Here is a 20,133-nt window from a genome sequence, read left to right as displayed (position 1 = left end):
AAAAAAAAACCTAGGGAAAATGTCCATGAACCTTTTCATGAGCTTCCTGTTTGGACACTGAAATAACATTTTTATTTATTTTGGGGGGGGGGAAAGGAAGGCTAATCTTTGAAATGTTATCGATTCTGCTCTAAATTCCCCTCTAAATGTGTGATTTCAGTGTGATCGCAATCATAAACCACAACAGGAATTTGAGTGTATACTTGGAACCAGTACCTGGGGTATACAATGACCTTGAAGAGAAAATGCGAGGGATTATCCAAACGGGGGAGTTTTCCCTACTGGATATTAAAACTTACTCTATAGGATTAGCAATGAAACAGGAATTGACAAACACGTCAGTGGAACAAACTGGAGAGTCTAGACATATTTTCATATAGATGTGGGGATCAAGTAAGTGATAAAGCTGGCGTTTCACATCAGGTGTCACCTTTAAGCAGTATGTCATGACTAAGTTGGTGTGTGTGTGTGTGCGTGCGTGCGCGCCCTTGCGTACCCATGTTGCGTGTGTTCTTAAAGTGCGGAGGAGCTTCTGGGGCCACTTGTTATCTCTCCTAGAGGTAATTCTCGATCCCGTCAACTTTTACGGGCTTTTTCAGTCGTGCTTCTTCCCGAAGCCGGCTCTGGTGTCGACCAGTCATGGAGAAAGGGCACGGAGAAGTCGGTCCCAGCGCGCCCTCGCAGAGCATCAAGAAGGCAGGCGAATACCTGAAACCCACCTGGGCCTGTTAAAACGTGCTGAGCTTTTTACTGGAGCGGCAGCTGGGGAGGCACAAGAAGGATGAGGCTCTGACCCGGTGGCCGTGGACACTCACACAACGGTCACCAGGGTGGACGTGGCCTTTGCCAAAAAGCCATGGGACTGACCCACCCAAGATCCTCGGGGGTCGTGAAAAATCCCAGGAGATGGTGTGGGTCCACGAATCCTTCCCCTGAGGAAACCACTCAAGTTGGAACATTGATTTCACTTCTCGTGGGTTCGTGTGTTGCTTGTTCTCGTGCTCTCCGTGCTTCCGACTCTGTGCCAGCCAAAGGCCACCAACGTGTCAAGTCCTGCTATTCACCCTCAGACGGCATTTCCTAACTAACACGGCAGCGTCTGGGGGATTTGGAATCGAGAGGGGCCCCCTTTGGAGAGGCTGGAAAGGCTGCTGAGTTTACGAGCGAAAAGGCCTCACACCTCCAACTTACTAAGGAGACGGGTCTTGCAGGAGGCCGCTCGGAGGTCTCAGAGTGTGCGGGGGACAGTGGGAAGAAGTCAGAATCCAAATAAGTTTCGAAAGGGGGGGGCTGGGGGGAATGAGGACAGTTCTCCATGTGGGGGTCTAATGGTTGGAAACGGGGAGGGAGGCATATTCTGGCTGAGTCGCAGTGGGATGAACGTGCCACACCTGGTCCCCCTTTCCTACTTAGGCCTTCAGCCCGGGCCAGGCCTGAGCTGGGAGGCAGCGGAGGCATAAACATTGGCTTCTCTGGGGTGTCAAGCCTGCTGCCTTACAGACTACAACCTACACCTACATTGTCGTGGGCTCACTGCGGACTGGAGATCTTGGGACTTCTCAGCCTCCATAAGAACACAAGCCAATTCTGTTTCTGTTGCTTTTTGGTTTACTGTTTTAATTTATGCTTTTTTCTAATTAGGCTCCATGCCCAATGTGGGGCTCAAACTCACGACCCTGAGATCAAGAGCTGCACGCTCTACCGACTGAGCCAGCCAAGCATCCCATAAATACTGTTTATTAAGGCTCCCCACGACCTAATTCTTTCTCATAAATCTGACTCTATCAACCTACCTACCTACCTGTCTGTCTGTCCATCCTATTCGGTCTGTCTCTTCAGAGAACCCTGACTAATGCTGTAAGAAATGCCAAATCTTGCCAGCAAGCTAGGCAAGGGCCTGGAACACGTTCTCCCTCCCAGCCCTCAGAAGGAACAACGCTGCCCACTCATGACCTCTGACTTCTCGTCTCCAGAACTGTGACTCCATACGTTTCTGCTATTTCCTCCACTGAGTTTGTGGCTACAAGTCGCAGAAGAGAATTTAAAAAGCAGCCTGCTCTTTCCCCCTTGTAAAACTGAGTTCCCCAGTTCCCAATTGTTGCGAGGATAACAAACACCCAGAGGTTAACGCACTGTTCTTTTCTTCCACGTTTATGGCCGTTTTTAAAGCGGCTGTTATCTCTTAGGTGTTTTTTCTTTCCTATTCTATTTGCTTGTACCAGTTCATTCTGATTCCTGACGTTTCTAATGTGGCTTCATTTCAGCAATGGCTTTATTTCTTACTGTTTTTTTAAGAAGTATTTTTTATTTTATTTATTTATTTATTTTTTATTTTAGAGAGAGAGCATTGCAGGAGGGGGAAAGGGGCAGAGAAAGGGAGGGAGGGAGAGAGAGAGAGAGAGAGAGAGAGAGAGAATCCCAAGCAGGCTCCATGCTCAGCACGGGGTCCAGAGGCACGGTTTGACCCATGACCCTGGGATCATGCCCTGAGCCAAAATCAAGAGTCAGACACTCAAACGGACTGAACCCCTATTTCTTCCTATTTTTACATGAACTTTGCCAGCTCATTGTTATCTGTTTATTTCCTTCTTTATCTTATCATTTCTCCTTTATTTTCATTTTTTCCATTATTTAAAATTTCTTAGTGCTATTAAAAAAAGAGTATGCGTAACTTTCTCTTACACTACCTGGTATGTAGAGAATGATACTTTCTCTGCCTTTTGTATTTTTTTGTTGTGTTACTTTGTTCCCTTTCTTCTTTCTTCCTTTCTTCCTTTTTTCTGATAGCATCAACCCCCCATCTCATTTATTTAAACTTCTGCTTACTACTTGATTTCAATTACAGCAACCTTAACTCAGCCCGACACTGCTTAATAACAGATTGCGGGGCGGGGAGTGTGAACACAGGGAGGGTCACTGGTAGTTAAACAGGTAGTTCTTATGTGATTCCCACTTCTGATTTTACTCCCCTTTATGTTTTTATTTTTATTTTTAAGAGACAGAGTACTTGCATGCACGAGTGGGGGAGGGGCAGGGAGAGGGAGACAGGATCCAAAGGGGCTCAAACTCACAAACCCTGAGATCCTGACCTGAGCCAAAGTCGGACGCTTAACGGACTGAGCCACCCAGGCGCCCCCGATTTTGCTCGCTTTTGTTGGCGCTAGAATCTAGAGGGCTCCCTGCCCGCCCGCCTGCCTGCCTTAATGTCTCCTTCTCTTGTTTTTTTTTCAAAGTTTATTTATTTAAGTAATCTCTACACCCGACGTGGGGCTTGAACTCCCAGCCCCGAGATCAAGGCTTGCATGCTTCTCCAACTGCGCCAGCCAGGCGCCCCCTTCTTGCATTTAATGACATCTGTACGTCGTATAATACCTGCAGATCTTGTCAGAGCTCCGCATCCTTCCTCTATATGTGGTTTGTGTCTGATTCTATTCCTACTATTATTGCAAATGGAATTTCATTCCCAATATTTTAACTTTTGGCCCACAGCTATCACAATGAGTCTCTACTCCCTATTCTACAAAAAGCCACTGGGAGGCAAGTTGGGGAAACTAAAAATACCTGCTGAAACCTCATGGAGGAACACAGTATACAGCTCTAGGCAGCATGACTGAGTGCTTCCATCAGGACGTTTGAGCCACAGACCAGGGACAGCCCCAAGTCACTACGCCCTGCTCAGGTCTCAGCTTCCTTGCGTGTAACATGAAGGGGTTAGAGGAAGTCCGTTCTAAGCCTTCCACAGTTCTAAAATGTTACAACAGTAAATGTGATTGCATGAACCACAATTGAATTATTTCAGGGAAGAGGGACACTTTTTGAAAGGTTTCTCTAAGTGTGCTATGTGTAGGAGATTGAACAGGCAAAAGTATGTTGCCAACGTTTGTTTGTTTGACTGATGGCCTCACGTTGACCTGTGTCAATGAGAACTGCCTGTCCCAAGGAACAAAGTACTTTTTATGGCAATTTTGCTTCCAGAGAGAAGTCATAGTGTCAGAGTCTGATGCTAATAGAACTTTTGTTCCTGGACAGATGTATGTTTTCTTTTGCAAGATTCCTTCCGATTATAAGTGTATTCGTAATGCACAAGCATCGTGTCCGTGCACCATTCTGTTGAAGGGTCTCTGGTGTCCTTGAGAGCACAGGCCCCTTTACACACATCAGGGAGCCCTGCCTCCTCTCTCCTTCTGGCCGCTCTAATGGGGGGGGGGGGGAGGGGAGGAGGGCAGCCAATTGAGTAGAGGGAAAAAGAGGTGGCCCACCCCTTGCTGGTTACATTTTCACTTCCTGTTCCTGTCCCCACCCCAGGAAGACAGAGGAGGGGTGGGCATTGTGTCCCCTCTTCCAGAGCCTTTGGGAACGATGGAGGGTCTTCCCTGGCCATTTGGCGCTGCTTCTCCAGGCACTAGACAGGGGATGCTGTCAAGCTCCCCAGGAAGGACTCTTCTAGAAGAGGGTCTGAGCCCCTGGACAAACCAGAAGGCGGGAGGCTCCTAAGGGGGATGGGTGTGGACTTGGCTGGTCCTGTGCAGGGGGCCCAGGATCGACTTCTGGGGCCAATCTCTCTTTCCTTCCCCCTTTCTGGCTCCCTCTCCTCCGTCTCGGTCTCTCTCTGCCCGCCGCCACCCCTTTGGATGTCTTACTTGTGCTTCTGACTTCTGGAGACACAAATGACGCTGAAATGCATCCCTCCAGTAACATTGTGGTGGAGGGATGTCCCTCCAGTCCGATCTGCACACCATGGGGGCTCATGGGGAGGCCTCTGTGACCTCCAAGCCCCCCCTCTTCCCCCCTCCCCCTCACAGCAGGCCCCTCAGTGGCGGACCTGTCACATTTGCTACCGCAGTGTCACTGCCCAGGGCTGGGCCTCTGTGGAGCCTCAGCTGGGCTGCTGCTTGGCTCAGGCACCCCCGGGAGATGCAGGGTAGGCGGTGCCAGCCGCTGCACGGGGTCCCGAGTCCCAGGAGCGACGGTGCCACCTGCTGCACCCGGTCCAGAGGGTACACTGCGACGTCCCTCTGCGCCGCTCGTGCTGTCGCTCAAGGTGCTATCCGTGAGTTTCCTCCCTGTTGGAACGTGGCCCCCTTCGTCCCAAGGTTCGCGGCCCATAGCAGCTCCATTTGCTGTGAGTCGTGAGAGGTAGGATGCCAGAAGCCGCCCTCCAGGAACACTAGAGGCCGAGTCAGGTTGCACTCGGGGAGGGCACAGGCTCGGGGCGGAGGGGGTGGGATGCAGAGGGCTTGAGTTGTCTTGCGTAACCCAAGGTCGGAGGCAAGGGGAGCAGCAGGCGCCCCGACCTGCGGGCAGGTGGGGGGAGGTGGGGGCCTTCCCCTACCAGCAGTGGGGCTGGGGTCAGGCAGCTGTCCTCACTGCCCGGGACAGTCTTGCCCGTGCCTCGCTGCTCCTGCACCTTCTCTCGCTGGTCCCTGGCTGGTCCCCTGAGCTGGCCTTGTACCCAGGGCGCTCTCCCCTGGGCCTCAGCTTGCTTCTCAATGCCCAATGTTCTCACTCCCATCCGACTTCCCTGAGGGACTGTCGAGCCCTGTAGGCTCTTGCAGGGGATCCGGGGCCCCGTACTGCCAAGATGGGCTGGGGCCTTCAGTCCAGTACATTCTCGGCTTCCAGCCGCCACTGCCTACCAGGTTTTCCCCACCCGGCCAGATAAGGGTCTGGGGACAGTGAGAAGAGCCATTCCCTTCAGGAGGCTTTGAGGGTATTGGTACTGGACAGGGAACAAGCTCCAAACTCCAGTTCAGCTGCTCACCAGTGAAAAATCAATACTCGGGGGGCGCCTGGGTGGCGCCGTCGGTTAAGCGTCCGACTTCAGCCAGGTCACGATCTCGCGGTCCGTGAGTTCGAGCCCCGCGTCAGGCTCTGGGCTGATGGCTCAGAGCCTGGAGCCTGTTTCCGATTCTGTGTCTCCCTCTCTCTCTGCCCCTCCCCCGTTCATGCTCTGTCTCTCTCTGTCCCCAAAATAAACAAACGTTGAAAAAAAAATTAAAAAAAAAAAAAAAAAATCAATACTCGGGAGACAAGTGATGGTGGGTAAGGAAAGGTTGCTTTATTCAGGAGGCCAGCAACCTGGGAGGATGGTGGGCATACGTCTCAATGACCATCTTCCCATCCAGGGGCAGCCTGAGGGTTTTAAAGGGGAAGGCTTGGGAAAAGGGAGGGGGGGCTGTGCACAGGAGAAGCAGGTGCCCGGGTGGTCAGTCGGGTGTTGACACGTCCTTGAACAGATTTGCGTTTGCAATGGCTGTTTTCGAATGCAGTCAGGCCTTATCTTCTGAGAAAGTCTGGCCCTTCACTCCTCGAGGCCACTGGTCTGCAAATCTCAAGGCAAGTACGTTAGTTCCACTACAGACCAAGGGACTTAGGTCAGTAAGTAAGGAGTGCATAAGCTTCACGCACGTTAACCCTTAAGACCGGTTGGAGTGCTGTTTCGGTATGATGTTCCCATATTAAAACGCCTCGTGCTCTGATTTTCTATATGAAATAGAACCAACAAAGACACAAGGCTGTAGTGTCTACAGGATATTCTCATGAGCATCAGAATTTTAAAAAGTGCGTATCCTAAATTTCCCAACCAGCCCAAGGCCTGTTCTTAAACCAGTGTCTTTCACCAGGGTAGCAACTGGGTTTTCCAGGGGAACACAGTGGGTGTCTTTGCAAACGCTAGGGAGAGGAGTCTCAGTTCCTGGAGGGACCTGTTTCTACATCACTGTTCCCTTGCTTTTGTTCCAGGTTAGCGTCGCGAGAGACATGCCTCGCAGTGTGAGCTCACCATCCCCCAGTACGTGAGAGCTCCTGCACATGACGTTAGCACTGGCTCCGTTCCATTCCATTGTCCAGTGTAACTAACCCAAGAAAGCTGCTCGGGCACAAAAAAAAAACGTATCACACCGTAGGAGTGAAAATGCAGCTTTTATTTTAACAGCTGAAACAAGGCAGGAGTTTGTTATTCTAAAGCATTCTTTCTGCCTTTTCCAAAACTGGGGGTAGGCATAAGCAGGGAAGTTATGTGATTTTTTTGTCAAGGGCCACCTCCACCCTGGTGTGGCTCATGTCAGCGTCCACAGCCACTTTGACAGATCCAGATCATTTCCGTGGCTCCCTAGTTGCCTACCCAGGAAAAAGCTCAGCACATTTTTGGAGGCCTGGTTGGATTTTGAGTATTCATCTGCCTTCTTCTTGATGCTCAGTATGGGTATGCTGGGACTGACTTCCGAGTGTCCTTGTCCATGACTGGCTAACACTACAGATGGCTTCGGAAGGAGCACAACTGAAGAAGCCTGAAAAAGATGATGAAACCCAGTTGAGCCAGTGGACCCGGGGGGCCTCTTCCCCCCACCCCCCACACCACATGCACCCGTTTCCAGGGTAGCCAGAGGATGTTGCTTTGTAGAATCATGCGTTTTGAAATGCCAGCCTTATCATTTTTTCCGTTCTGTCATGTACACAGGTCTGTGTCTAGAATCTCTAATCTGCTCCCATTGACAGATTGTCTGTTCCTGTTTTAATCGCTAAGTCTGCAGTGTAGATTTTCATATCTCGTGTGGCCAGCTCACCATCACGGCTACTCCCACATAGGTTCTCTCCCATTTAATTGAACAATCAGCTCGTTTCATTTCATGGCGAAATCCTGTTAAGGTTCATGACTGTGCTTGCACTGAATTCATAGATTTATCTTGGGAAGAATTCATAGGATCACAATAACTAATTTTCCTATCCGACAAGAAATGGTATTTTTAGCATCAAAACAGTCGACTCCTAAAACAGTTTCATGCGTATTTCCCTCTATTTTGTTTAAATGTTTATTTATTTATATATATTTTTTATGATAGTAGGCACTCTTCAGTATTTATTTCCTTTTTCTTTAAAGTGCTATACACAGTAAGAAATGTACTTTATTTTATTTTTTTAATATATGAAATTTATTGTCAAATTGGTTTCCATACAACACCCAGTGCTCATCCCAAAAGATGCCCTCTTCAATGCCCATCACCTCCCCTTCCCTCCTTCCCACCCACCCCCCCCATCAACCTTCAGTTTGTTCTCAGTTTTTCAGAGTCTCTTATGCTTTGGCTCTCTCCCACTCTAACCTCTAAATGTTTATTTATTTTGAGAGTGTGTGGACGCCAGTGGGGGAGGGGCAGAAAGCGAGCGAGAGAATCCCAAGCAGGCCCTTCATTGCCAGTGCAGAGCCTGAAGCAGGGTTCTGTCCCTCAGGTCATGATCTCATGGTTCGTGGGATCGAGCCCCGCGTCGGGCTCTGCGCTGGCAGCACGGAGCCTGCTTGGGATTCTCTCTCTCCCCCCTCTCTGCCCCTTCCTCTACTTGTGCTCTCTCTCTCACAATAAAATAAACATTAAAAAAACTATTTAAAATAATAGGAAGGAAAGAAAGAAAGAAAGAAAGAGAAAGAAATTCATGTGTGTTTTGTGGCCAGTGTGAACCGGATATATTATTTCTATTATTTCATATTTTATTCTTGGAGAAATATCCTCTATGTACCAACATGGAAATGACTTCCAAGAAGTGGCAATTGAAGAAACTTGAAAAACAGTATGTATCTTATCCCCTCTGTCTTTTCTTCACAGAGTCGTCTATACAGATAAATGCGAAGGGTAAGATCTGAAAAGTTTACCGCAAACTGCAGATGCCAGTTCTTCTGGTCGGGGGTGTGAGACGGTGGAGTATAGGAGAGGAGGGGGTCATATGATCTCTACGAATGTAAGTCTTGTATTTTTTTTCCAACAAGAATGCAAAAATGCATGGAAGCAAATTCTGTAAAAGTCTTTAGGTACTAAGCAACAAGATTGCTCAGAAGCATAAATTTGAGACAGAGAGAGGTGCAGACCCCAAGGCGGGTTGACTCAGTCTCATCTGCTCAACCTGTTTCCTCCAAGGGAAGGGCACCGGAGCTCAGAAACAAGGCACCAAAACCCAAGTCAAACCAACAGCGAGCCGACCTGTAAATGGAGCTCAAGGCAGGAGAGCCAACTTGGCCAGAAAAGATTCTCTACCCTTGTCTGTGACTTTAAGGGGTTCGTAGGAGGGAAAAAGGATGTGCTGACACCCACTCTCTGGTCTCTCACAGATTATAAGGGGCTCAGGGTTATCTGCCTGCTAGGTACCTCACCAAGGGCTTTACATACAATAGCTCATTTCGCTTCTCACAACTGTGGTGGGTGCCACTGTCACACCCATTTATCCAGGTCAGGGAACTGAGGCACAGGAGAGGTATGTAACTGACCCAAGGTCACATAGCTAGTATGTGGCACAACCAGGATATGAACCCAACTTGTCTGCTTCCAGGACAGAAGGATCAACCCATGTGATTGCATTTCAGATAGTTTCCCTGGGACCAGATGCCCTTGCCAACAATCTCCTGAATCTGCAATGACAGACTCTTTGGCCGTTGACAATGGTCACGGCCATTCAGGATTCTTCCCCTTGATCCTTGTGGAAGTCAAGGAGACAGTTCTCACCCTTCTATTGGTTTTGGTCATGGCACACAGTATTTTTGTGTCTTTACGTGGTTCTATCCGGGAAGGGGAGAAACCCAGACGACTGAGCATTTCCTGCCACTCAAGAAAAGCAGTGTGTGACGGGGTCCCCCTTACAGGCATCTGTGCCTCAGTTTCCTCAGTTGTCATGGGAGACTGAGCGGGGTAGCCGGTGTGGGGGCAAATCATATCTCATGATATGATAGTCCTTTTTGTTCCTCAGGAGAGTAGCACTATAACTCACCTAAAACCCCGTCCTCACCGTTAGACCTCCAACATCCTGTGAAAATCCACATCATACCTCTAGACAATAACCACACGGGTCACACTTTCATGTTAATGATATAGCTATATAACCTACTCAGCTGAAATCATTTTCAGCCATTTCTGTGAACTGGGATTAATTTTTTTTTATTTTTTTTAACGTTTATTCACTTTTTGAGAGAGACAGAGTGTGATCAGGGCAGGGGGCAGAGAGAGAAGGAGACACAGAATTGGAAGCAGGCTCCAGGCTCTGAACTGTTAGCACAGAGCCCAACTCGGGGCTTGAACTCACGAACTGTGAGATCATGACCTGAACAGATGTTTAACCGACTGAGCCACCCAGGCGCCCCTCTGTGAGCTGGGATTTAAAAAGTAGGCAGCCAAGAGTCATGGCCAAGGCTGGATCCAGAGTTTGGGAAAGAGTAGAGAATCCTACCTGGGACTGAGTTCCCTTGCAGCTTTCACTGGGTGATTGTATCTTGAGGCCAGAGTCACTGACCATTGCTCAGTGGACCTGTTGAAACGCAATGAACACCATCAGGACATTTTGGTGACCCGCACAGGGAAAGTTTGAACGGCGAGATTTTGCATCATCCAGCAAAGGGCTCTAAGACAAGATAGCTGAATTTACAGGGAGCAGATATGGAGATGGTACCCAAATATCTGTTATTAGCTGCCCCCTCAAGCCCCAACATTACCTTCCCCTCCATAGTGATGTGGGGAACAAAGGCAAGAAGGAAGTGGCCGTCAAATTAAATTTCCTTGTAACCTGCAGCCCATTGACACATCCTTCAGGCACATACAGAGTGCAACCTTTCTCCAGGAACCCCCCTACCGTTCTAATGTTAATGCCTTACTGGAGGGAACACAGTCTTGATTGACAATAGCCAGGCCTCTGGTATAGCTGAGTCCTCTTCAGCATATCAAAGTCCCTCTGGAAGCCTCCCATTTGACTTTACCTCCCCAACTCCGGAGTATACAACCATTTTTCACAACCCCAGAGCAGCTCTTCCAGTCCACGGGTCCCCTCCCCGTGCTTTAATGAAATCACCTTTTTTGCACAAAAGACGTCTTCAAGAATTCTTTCTTGGCCGTCGGCTCCGGACCCCTACCATCACCCCAAAAACCTCATCATGGCTAGCCCAAATAGCTCCTGTGGCCCGGGTAAAACACAGCTAGTTAATGTCACATCTTCATCTGCCATCATAAAGTGAATTGACTTGATGAGCCTCAACCCCGCTGGGTAATAGTTGTAAAATGTGAGGAGGACTCACATTTGCCCATGGTAGTAAACTGCTGCTGCACGGAGTGGTTAGGAGCATGAGCTCAAGGGACAGGCAGTTTGATTCGCGGTCCCAGTTAGTGTGACCTTGGGCAAGTCCTTTAGCCTCTCTGATCCGCAGGCTCCCCACCGCCCTGTGAAAGTGGGGATGACAACCAGACTTCCTCCCTTAGGAGTCTGTGAGGATGAACTGACAATGGTAGTAGTAAAACACTCGGAACAAGTGATTTTCCACAGTGGCAACGAGTGTCCGTAAACCTGAACGACAAGGAATACAGTGGTTGTTTGATTTCCCAGGTAGGAAGTGCTCGGGTGACAACATTTACCAGTGCCGCCATCTCGGTCGACTCTCTCATTTGAACGGTCTCAGGTGGAGGTATATTCAGTCCCTGCAAAGTTCACCACCCAAGTGGCCCGGTTCCACTCCTTCATCCCATTTCCAAAGAAGAGGGCTTGGGGTAAGACAATGCTCATGATCCTCACAGTATCGGAAGACACAGGGCTCCTGAGTCTTAAACTGGTCTCTACGCCATGGCTGATGGTCATGTCTTTGGCTATGCAGTTATTCGTGTTCACGAGACAGAACATTCTATCTGTGTCCCTGAAAGTTCTGCCAGCATCTGCCATTGAGAAACTGAGCTGGACAACTCAGCATGTGCCATGTTCCCAGAGAGCTAGGAACCTACCTACCCTTGAAGCCATGCATGAGCCCAATTCCAGTTATGGCGACTGGGGATCCCGAGGTCTGCCTGTGACCCAGACGGGTACCAGTCTGGTAGGTGAAGCACCAGCTGATGCCGGTGATACTGATGGTGCTTAGGGAGTCATGACCCCAAGTCAGGGACAAGACCGTGAGATTCCATAGCCTACAGACACACCAAACTTCACCCTTCATCTACAGTGTCACTGGTGGCAGAGAGGTACATGTGGGTCCTCAGACAAGAAAATACACTTTTATTAATGCAGTATGAGGCACTGTTATAAAGTTGAGCTTTAAACCCACTTTTAACCCCAATTGGAATCAGGGTTAATATAATTGTAATATAACAGGCATTCCTATTAATGCCTCCCCCAGAAGCCCTTTCACTGTGGAAGCTTTAGAATACTTCTTTTCTTTCTTTATTGCTGGGAGTCTCTGGACCATCGGTGAGTCCATGATCTTCTGATGCAAGCACTTGGCCACATGCTCAATGCCATAAGGGAGGCAATCGGTGGCCACACCCTGGCTGTCCTGGAAATAGGCCGTGAGCCTGTGACTCTCCATACCCAGGTACCAATTATGCCTTGGGTCATGGAAGCAGCCCCCTACAAACTGGGTATGGATACCAAGATCTCCTTGCTACATGGTAAAGCCAAACCTGGCCCCTCTGGCATATCCTACCTGCAGGACAGGGTAGCATTCTCTGCCTTCACTATCTTGCCCGATGTCATAGTGCTGAAGTAGGTCATCTTTATCCTGGAACCCTTGACCTAATGGGGAAGCCCATGGGATCAACTGACTGAAAAGCAAAGGCATATTTCTACCTTATCACCACCATCCTATGCAATGGAGCTTGACCAAGAAGTTTCTAAAAAGGATGGGACTCAAGGATCAACCCATGTGATTGCATTTCAGATAGTTTCCCTGGGACCAGATGCCCTTGCCAACAATCTCCTGAATCTGCAATGACAGACTCTTCGGCCGTTGACAATGGTCTGGCCATCTGGTCCAGCCAATGGCAGCAACAAAAAGTTCTTATCTAGGGTTTGTGACATTGGGGTAAAGAGCTCCGGGAATGTCTTGGCTCACCGATGTCAAAAACCTACTTCGGGTATGCAACACTCATTCAACATTTGAAGATTGACTCGTGTAGTCCTGATAACATCAAGGAGGGGGGTGGCAACGGAAAACCTGGTCCCATACTGGGGGGTACAATGAAGAGAGTCAAGCCCTTTAGCCAAGTTTGGGTTTCATGGACTCTTTAGGGCCAACTGCAAGAGGAAGAAAGACAGCAAAGACGACCTGCAAAGCTCTGCTATTTCCTGCTGAAGAAGGCAGGTGAGGCTCAAAGGGCATTGCCAGGGAACAATATCCAGCCACAGATATTCAGCTCTACGGTAACATCTATGTTGATGCAGTTCCAGTCATCTGGTTCTTCTAGAAACCCAAAGGCCTCAAGACGTGATGCCTGGGAACACCATTTGGTTTGTTTGTCTCTAGAGATGCCTCTACCCTTGCTCTTCTGGAGCGTATCCTGGAAAGAAGTCACTCTCCCACACTCGATAGCTGACATACATTCTGAAGACCATGCCAGGATACTCGAGACGCAATTTTGGAAAGGACATGAGTCATTCTCCAGAGCTCACAACCCAGGGTGGAGCTCCAGAGGTGGTTCTGAAACTAATGAAAGTTATATGCAGGATGAGCCTACTTTTTTTTTTTTTAATTTTTTTTTTCAACATTTTTATTTATTTTTGGGACAGAGAGAGACAGAGCATGAGCGGGGGAGGGGCAGAGAGAGAGGGAGACACAGAATCGGAAACAAGCTCCAGGCTCCGAGCCATCAGCCCAGAGCCTGACGCGGGGCTCGAACTCCCGGACCGCGAGATCGTGACCTGGCTGAAGTCGGACGCCTAACCGACTGCGCCACCCAGGCGCACCGCGGATGAGCCTACTGTTACCTTCTGCCTGTGTCTTTCTGCATACCCTGATTTTTCTTCCAACTTTTAGGTTTTAAAGCTTCCAAACCTATGGAAGAGTTGAGAGTGTAGCACAGTGAACACCCATAGATCATTTACCTAGACTCGGCAATTGTTCCAAGCTTATTGATCCTCGAACAGTGTGGGTTTGAACTGTGTAGGTCCACACAGAAGCAGATTTTTAAATTTATTTTTATTTTTTAATGTTTTTATTTATTTTTGAGAGAGAGAGAGAGCATGAGCAGGGGAGGGGCAGAGAGAGAGAGAGACAGAGTCTGAAGCAGGCTCCAGGCTCTGAACTGTCAGTGCAGGGCCCGACGTGAGGCTCGAACCCATGAACTGCGAGATCACGACCTGAGCTGAAGTTGGACGCTTAACTGACTGAGCCGCCCAGGCGCCCCGCAGATTTTTTTTAAAAAATAAATACAGTGCAGTGGTGTGTAAATGTACTCTCTCTTCCTTATGACTTTCTTAATAACGTTTTCTTTTCTCTAGCTTGCTTTATTGTAAGAATACAGTATATAATACATAAAACATATAAGATATGTGTTGGGGCACCTGGGTAGCTCAGTCAGGTAAGTGACTGACTCTTGATTTTGGCTCAGGTCATGATCTCAGGGTCTTGAGATGGAGTCCCATGTCAGGCTCCGTGCTGAGCCTGGAGCCTGCTTGGGATTCTCCCTCTCCCTCTGCCTCTCCCCTGCTCTCACTTGCTCTCTGTCTCTCTAAAAATAAATAAATAGATAAAATAAAATAAAATACGTGTTCATTGATTGTTTATGCTATCAGTAAGGCTTCTGGTCAACAGTAGGCTATCAGTTGAGTCTGGGGGTGTGAAAAGTTTTTTTGTTTTTTGAGTGTAGTTGACACACAATGTTACATTACTTTCAGGTGCACAACATAGTGATTTGACAAGTTTATATGTTATGCTGTGCTCACCACAAGTGCTATTATAATATTATTGACTATATTCCTTATGCCATGCCTTTTATTCCTGTGACCTAGTCATTCCATAATTGGAAGCCTGTTTCTCCCACTCCCCGTCATCCATTTTGCCCATCCCCTCACCTCCCCCCCACACCTCTGGCAGCCATCAGTTTCTTCTCTGTATTTATAGGTCTGGTTCCCCTTTTTGTTTGTTTTTCACTTCTTTTGCTGTTTTAGGCTCCACGTATGCGTGAAATCGTATGGTATTTACTTCCCAGACTGACTTATTTCACTTTGCGTGATCACCGCTAGGTCCATTTATGCTGTAGCAAATGGCAAGATCTCATTCTTTTCATGGCAGCATCATATTCCAATGTGCACATGAAAAGATGCTCCACACCATTAATCATCGGGGAAATACAAGTCAAAACCACAACGAGACATGACCTTACACCTCTCAGAATGGCCAAAATCCAAAAGACAAGGAACAACAAGCGTTGCCGAGGATGACGAGAAAAGGGAACCCTTGTTCACATAAATTGGCACAGCCACTCTTCAAAACACTATGGAGTTTCCTCAAAAAATTAAAAATAGAAATCCCATATGATCCAATAATTTCACTACTGGGGAGTCAATAGTTTTACTCGAATTTTTGACTATGCCTGGGGGAGGGGTGGTTGGTGCCCCAAACACCATGTTGTTCAAGGGCCAAATGTATATTTGATCTTCTGTCTCTCATTCTGTTTCTCTGTCTCTGTTTCTCTGTCTCTGTCTCTCTCTTACACAGACATATTCTTTATAGTTAGAATTCTACTATCTGTCCACAATCAAAAATTCCCAATTACCCCCATATCATTCTTTGTACCTTATTTCTAATCAAAGACTAGACAAGACATTTACTTGTCATATCTCCATAGTCTAATTTGATATAGAAAATATCCACTGTTCTCCAGTATCTTTTTTTCTTGTAAGATAGTGTGATGTTTTTGAAAAGTTCATTCTAAGTAGAATGCCTCTGAATTTTGATTTGTCTGATTTTTCTTCATTATCAGGCCAAAGGTAAACATTAAATCGTCTCAAGATTTCTCCATTGGAATTAATGGAGAATTTCCTCTTTATAATAAAGAATCTAAGCGTGTGTAAATGCCTGATTTCCTTACAATTTTTCACTCAGTGATTTTCGCATCCATCAATGCTCTCCTCCTAAATAATTATAAGGGTGGTTGAAAATGGTAATATTTCCAAGGAGACCTGTTAGTCAGCATTATTTGCTCATCACGGTTTAAACTCTGCACTTCTCATGAAACCTTCAGCCTAAAGATGTGGGAATTTATGGGGCGCCTGGGTGGCGCAGTCGGTTAAGCGTCCGACTTCAGCCAGGTCACGATCTCGCGGTCCGTGAGTTCGAGCCCCGCGTCAGGCTCTGGGCTGATGGCTCGGAGCCTGGAGCCTGTTTCCGATTCTGTGTCTCCCTCTCTCTCTGGCCCTCCCCCGTTCATGCTCTGTCTCTCTCTGTCCCAAAAATAAATAAAAAACGTTGAAAAAAAATTAAAAAAAAAAAAGATGTGGGAATTTTTGTTTGTTGGTTGGTTGGTTTAGATTTTGACCATTTAGTTACTTTGGAATATATCACTCTTTGCAAGCTAGGACATAGAATCAAGCCGTGGTAGTCTAGTCTTCTAGGAGTCCAGGCCATAGCTTGCCACCTTCAGTGGGGTGGCATCCTAATACAAGGTGCTAAGGACAGGTTTCTAATCTTTAAATAATAATCACTTACCTACATTTTCCCCTTAGAAGACTCTCAGGAGTCTAGTCATTAAAGGCATGATACACAGAACATCTTGATCGACAAAGGACAGAATGACCCAAATTATATGCCGGCCAATGTGTTGGTTAATCAGGTTAGAGCTGGACAAGGGCTGGTGAACAGAAAGTGTTTACGTTTGGAAAACTGGCTCTGGAGTTTTAACAATTCCCAGTTACCAGCAAAAAGAAAGCATGTAAAACATATTTCAGATGCACCTACGCTGATACTGGATTTTGCCAGAGCCTTCCACCAGAACACAGAGGTGGGGGCCAGGGATAAGATTCCTAGATAGTTTCAAAATACATTCCTTAGTAATAAGAAATGTGACACAGTACATTCTTCCATTCGCCACTACAACAAACGGACAATAAGGACTATTTAAAAGAAAGACTCAAACCTATAATTGGTGGTCTCCAGAATAACCTCCAAATTTCCTGTACCGGTAATAGGGCTGCTCTTCCAGGATATATATTTAAATTTTTTTTAATGTTTTACTTATTTTTGAGAGAGAGAGACAGAGCATGAGTGGGGGAGGGGGCAGAGAGGGAGAGACACAGAATGTTTCCACAGGCTCCAGGCTCTGAGCTGTCATCACAGAGCCTGACGCGACGCGGGTCTCGAACCCATGAACCCCCATGAACCGTGAAATCATGGCCTGAGCTGAAGCACTGAGCCACTCAGGAGCCCCATTCTAGGATATGTATTTAAATGGCCGAACCCGCTCAGGAGCCTTTGCCAGGGCCAGGAGGTGAAAAATAGAGCTTAAAAGAGTGTAACCAGCGAATTGTAAACTTGCGGTCAGTTGACACCTTCACAGTGAACTTGTTGCTTGTTAACTATCTGCAATATCCAGAATTGCATCATCCCTGGCTCTGCTCAGTGTCTTAAGGAACTGCCTGCCTGCCCAACTGTGACTCTTCTGCTAGAGCTAAGGTGGGTGCTAATCTTCAAAGTCTGGAATGTCAGGAGTACCCCAGGGGCATTTGGATGTAAAGTGACTCCCCAGTGGTAAAATGCCACCCCCACCCCCACCCCCGCGGAACACCGGGATGCCAAAGGTCAGACCAGCAAGGATCAGGATGGGTCCGGCCTCTTCACACCCCCTCCTTGCCTGCCTACGATAATGAGAAAGGGGCCAGGAGCCATGTAACAAGCTCAAGGGCCCTCTGTGGGATCTTCAAAGGGCTTTTCTTAAACTGAAGGTCAATGTAGCCATAGTCTGTACTGGAGAACCTTAAGCATTTCACTTTACTAGTGGGGATTCCAGCAGCCAGGCTGGTTCGAGAGGGCATCCGCACAGGCCGTCACAGCTGCAGTCAGAGCCTGTCACACCAGCCACCCTGAGCTCCCCCTGGCCGGCAGCTGAGTCTCCCAGGGCCACCTCGCACGCCTCGTCTAACTGCCCCCAAACTGGCTGCCCGGCCCCCAAATCCAGCCAGCGGGGCACGGATAATGTGTCTTACAGGTATGGTTTGATATTTCACCTTCTCAGGGACATAAAAGGTTCCTTCGTGATAGAAAGTTTTGTGATGCAGTCGCCTTGAAAGGCATCCTTTCAATATTTCTAATAGTAGAGAATCGTTCTGATTGGGGAGTGAGACAGGCAGATCTTCGGAAGCCACATGGATGAGTGGCATATTTGTAGGCTGGCAGCAGGCGGGAACCACTCGAAAATCTGGCACTTTGTGGCTGCTCAATGGATACCCGTGAAGGTGTGCATTTTACTGATGAGGATACATTAGAACGCGACAAGGTTTTCTGAGGTGTTTCCTATCCCGGCCCTAAATTGCATTAAGGTAGCTCCTACAGGGCGAGAACTGAAAGAAAACTCCGCCAGATGATGGGGGTGTGCTTCTGACATCAGTTTTCCACAAAGACAGAGAGGTAGGTCGACAAGGCAGCCTGTGTGTTTCTTTTTCATGCCAATAAACACAAAAAATGACAAGGGTATTTTCTTTGTTTTCGGTGACACCAGTGACTCTTCGGACTGGGGGATTTCTTGAATGCAGTGAGGCTTTTCATGTGCCAGGCCTTGCCTTCCCCAAGCATCAGACATGTGTTGGTTCCTGATACTATCCCAGGTACCTCGGTCCAGGCCTGTCAGCAAATACAGAGTCCAACCTGACACTGTGCCTGGCACATGGTAACCGGTGAAATCAGCTCCCTCCGACAATGAAGCGGCGACAGCAGGAAGAGAAATCGTGACCTTTGGGCAACTTGGCAGCTGAGAGAAGTGAGTGCCAGGTCAGCTGGTTTTTACCAGCAGGAAACTGGGTAAACTCCTTGACCCCCTTGCCTTCCAGATGCCCAGGAAGATGCCAGTGCAGATTCCTACACTTGTGATTCTCCCCCTCAGACGGTGCCCCTAGCTTCAAACTTCTCATTTGCTTTTCTTTTCATAATCAACTTTCATTCAGGGCTTTGTCACCAGGTGTTTGATTAGAGGAAGTCCCCAATGAGCTAATGACATCGGTGTGTGATTAATTACAAAGAAGCCCCTATAGGGCTTTAGTAGAGTATGACTTTAAAAAAAAAAAAATTTTATGTTTATTTATTTTTGAGACAGAGAGAAACAGAGCATGAGTTGGGGTAGGGGCGGAGCGAGAAGGAGACACAGAATCGGAAGCAGGCTCCAGGCTCCGAGCCATCAGCCCAGAGCCCGACGCGGGGCTCAAACCCACGGACTGCGAGATCGTGACCTGAGCTGAAGTCGGACACTTAACCGACTGGGCCACCCAGGCGCCCCACCATCCTTCTTTTTAAAGGCATATTTCACACAGTAGAGAGGTCAATGTTGATCAGAGACCCACCTTTGAGTTGAATTCTCACAATAATTCTAATGAGTGCGCACCATCCAGTGGGAAGTAGCCAATAGTTGAGCTCCCAAGGGGTTCCGGCATCCAACAGGGGCTACAGGGAAGATTCGAAGAACACGTTTTCCTCTGAGGCATCCTATGCTGTTACCTTCCACAGCTAAACACGAAGTCCGGAAGCACGGCCAACTTTACACCCACCCCTCCGAGCTCCGGGCAAATGAGACCAAGAATGAAACTCAAAATGTACCAGTGACATCTGAAAATTCTAAAGCTCCCAATTGTGAATACCCACAAAGACTGTTGCCTGCTTCTGATGGGCTCTGTGCTAAGCAATTTGCCCTTATCATCTGCCTGCATGCTTATGGAAAGCTGGGGAGCCAGATACTATCTGCTGTCTGAGAAAGTTGCATAACTTGCCCAGGAACTCCGAGCAGAGTTCCTGCAGAGAAACTGTCCAGAATCTGAACAGCCAGTGATGGCCTCAGAATGCCTCCTTAAACAAGAAATGAGAACCCAGTAATGAATCTTTGTCAGAATTCACAAATGGCTTCCATGCCTGGCTTCACTGCCCACCACCCCTGACTCGGCTGATGGGAGAGGTTGGCCAAGAGCATAGGCTTAAGTGCAAAGCCTTGGGCTGGCTTTATATGACAGAGTGTGTGAGTTGAGGCAGCCATGGTCTCAGAAAGCCAGGGATACACTTAGGAAGGAACTTCTGTCTTCTGAGCCGTCACCCTTCAGGACTCAAGGCGAATATAGGACTGGTTCACCTGGCACCCTTGCTCTCCCACAGAGACTTTAAGTGGCAGCGAGAAGTGTATGGTCTACATGGAGGGCCTTTGGGCCTCAGAA

The sequence above is a fragment of the Prionailurus bengalensis genome, chromosome X (assembly GCF_016509475.1).
Source record: "Prionailurus bengalensis isolate Pbe53 chromosome X, Fcat_Pben_1.1_paternal_pri, whole genome shotgun sequence".
Taxonomy (NCBI): Eukaryota; Metazoa; Chordata; class Mammalia; order Carnivora; family Felidae; genus Prionailurus; species Prionailurus bengalensis.
This window is presented reverse-complemented; position numbering follows the sequence as displayed.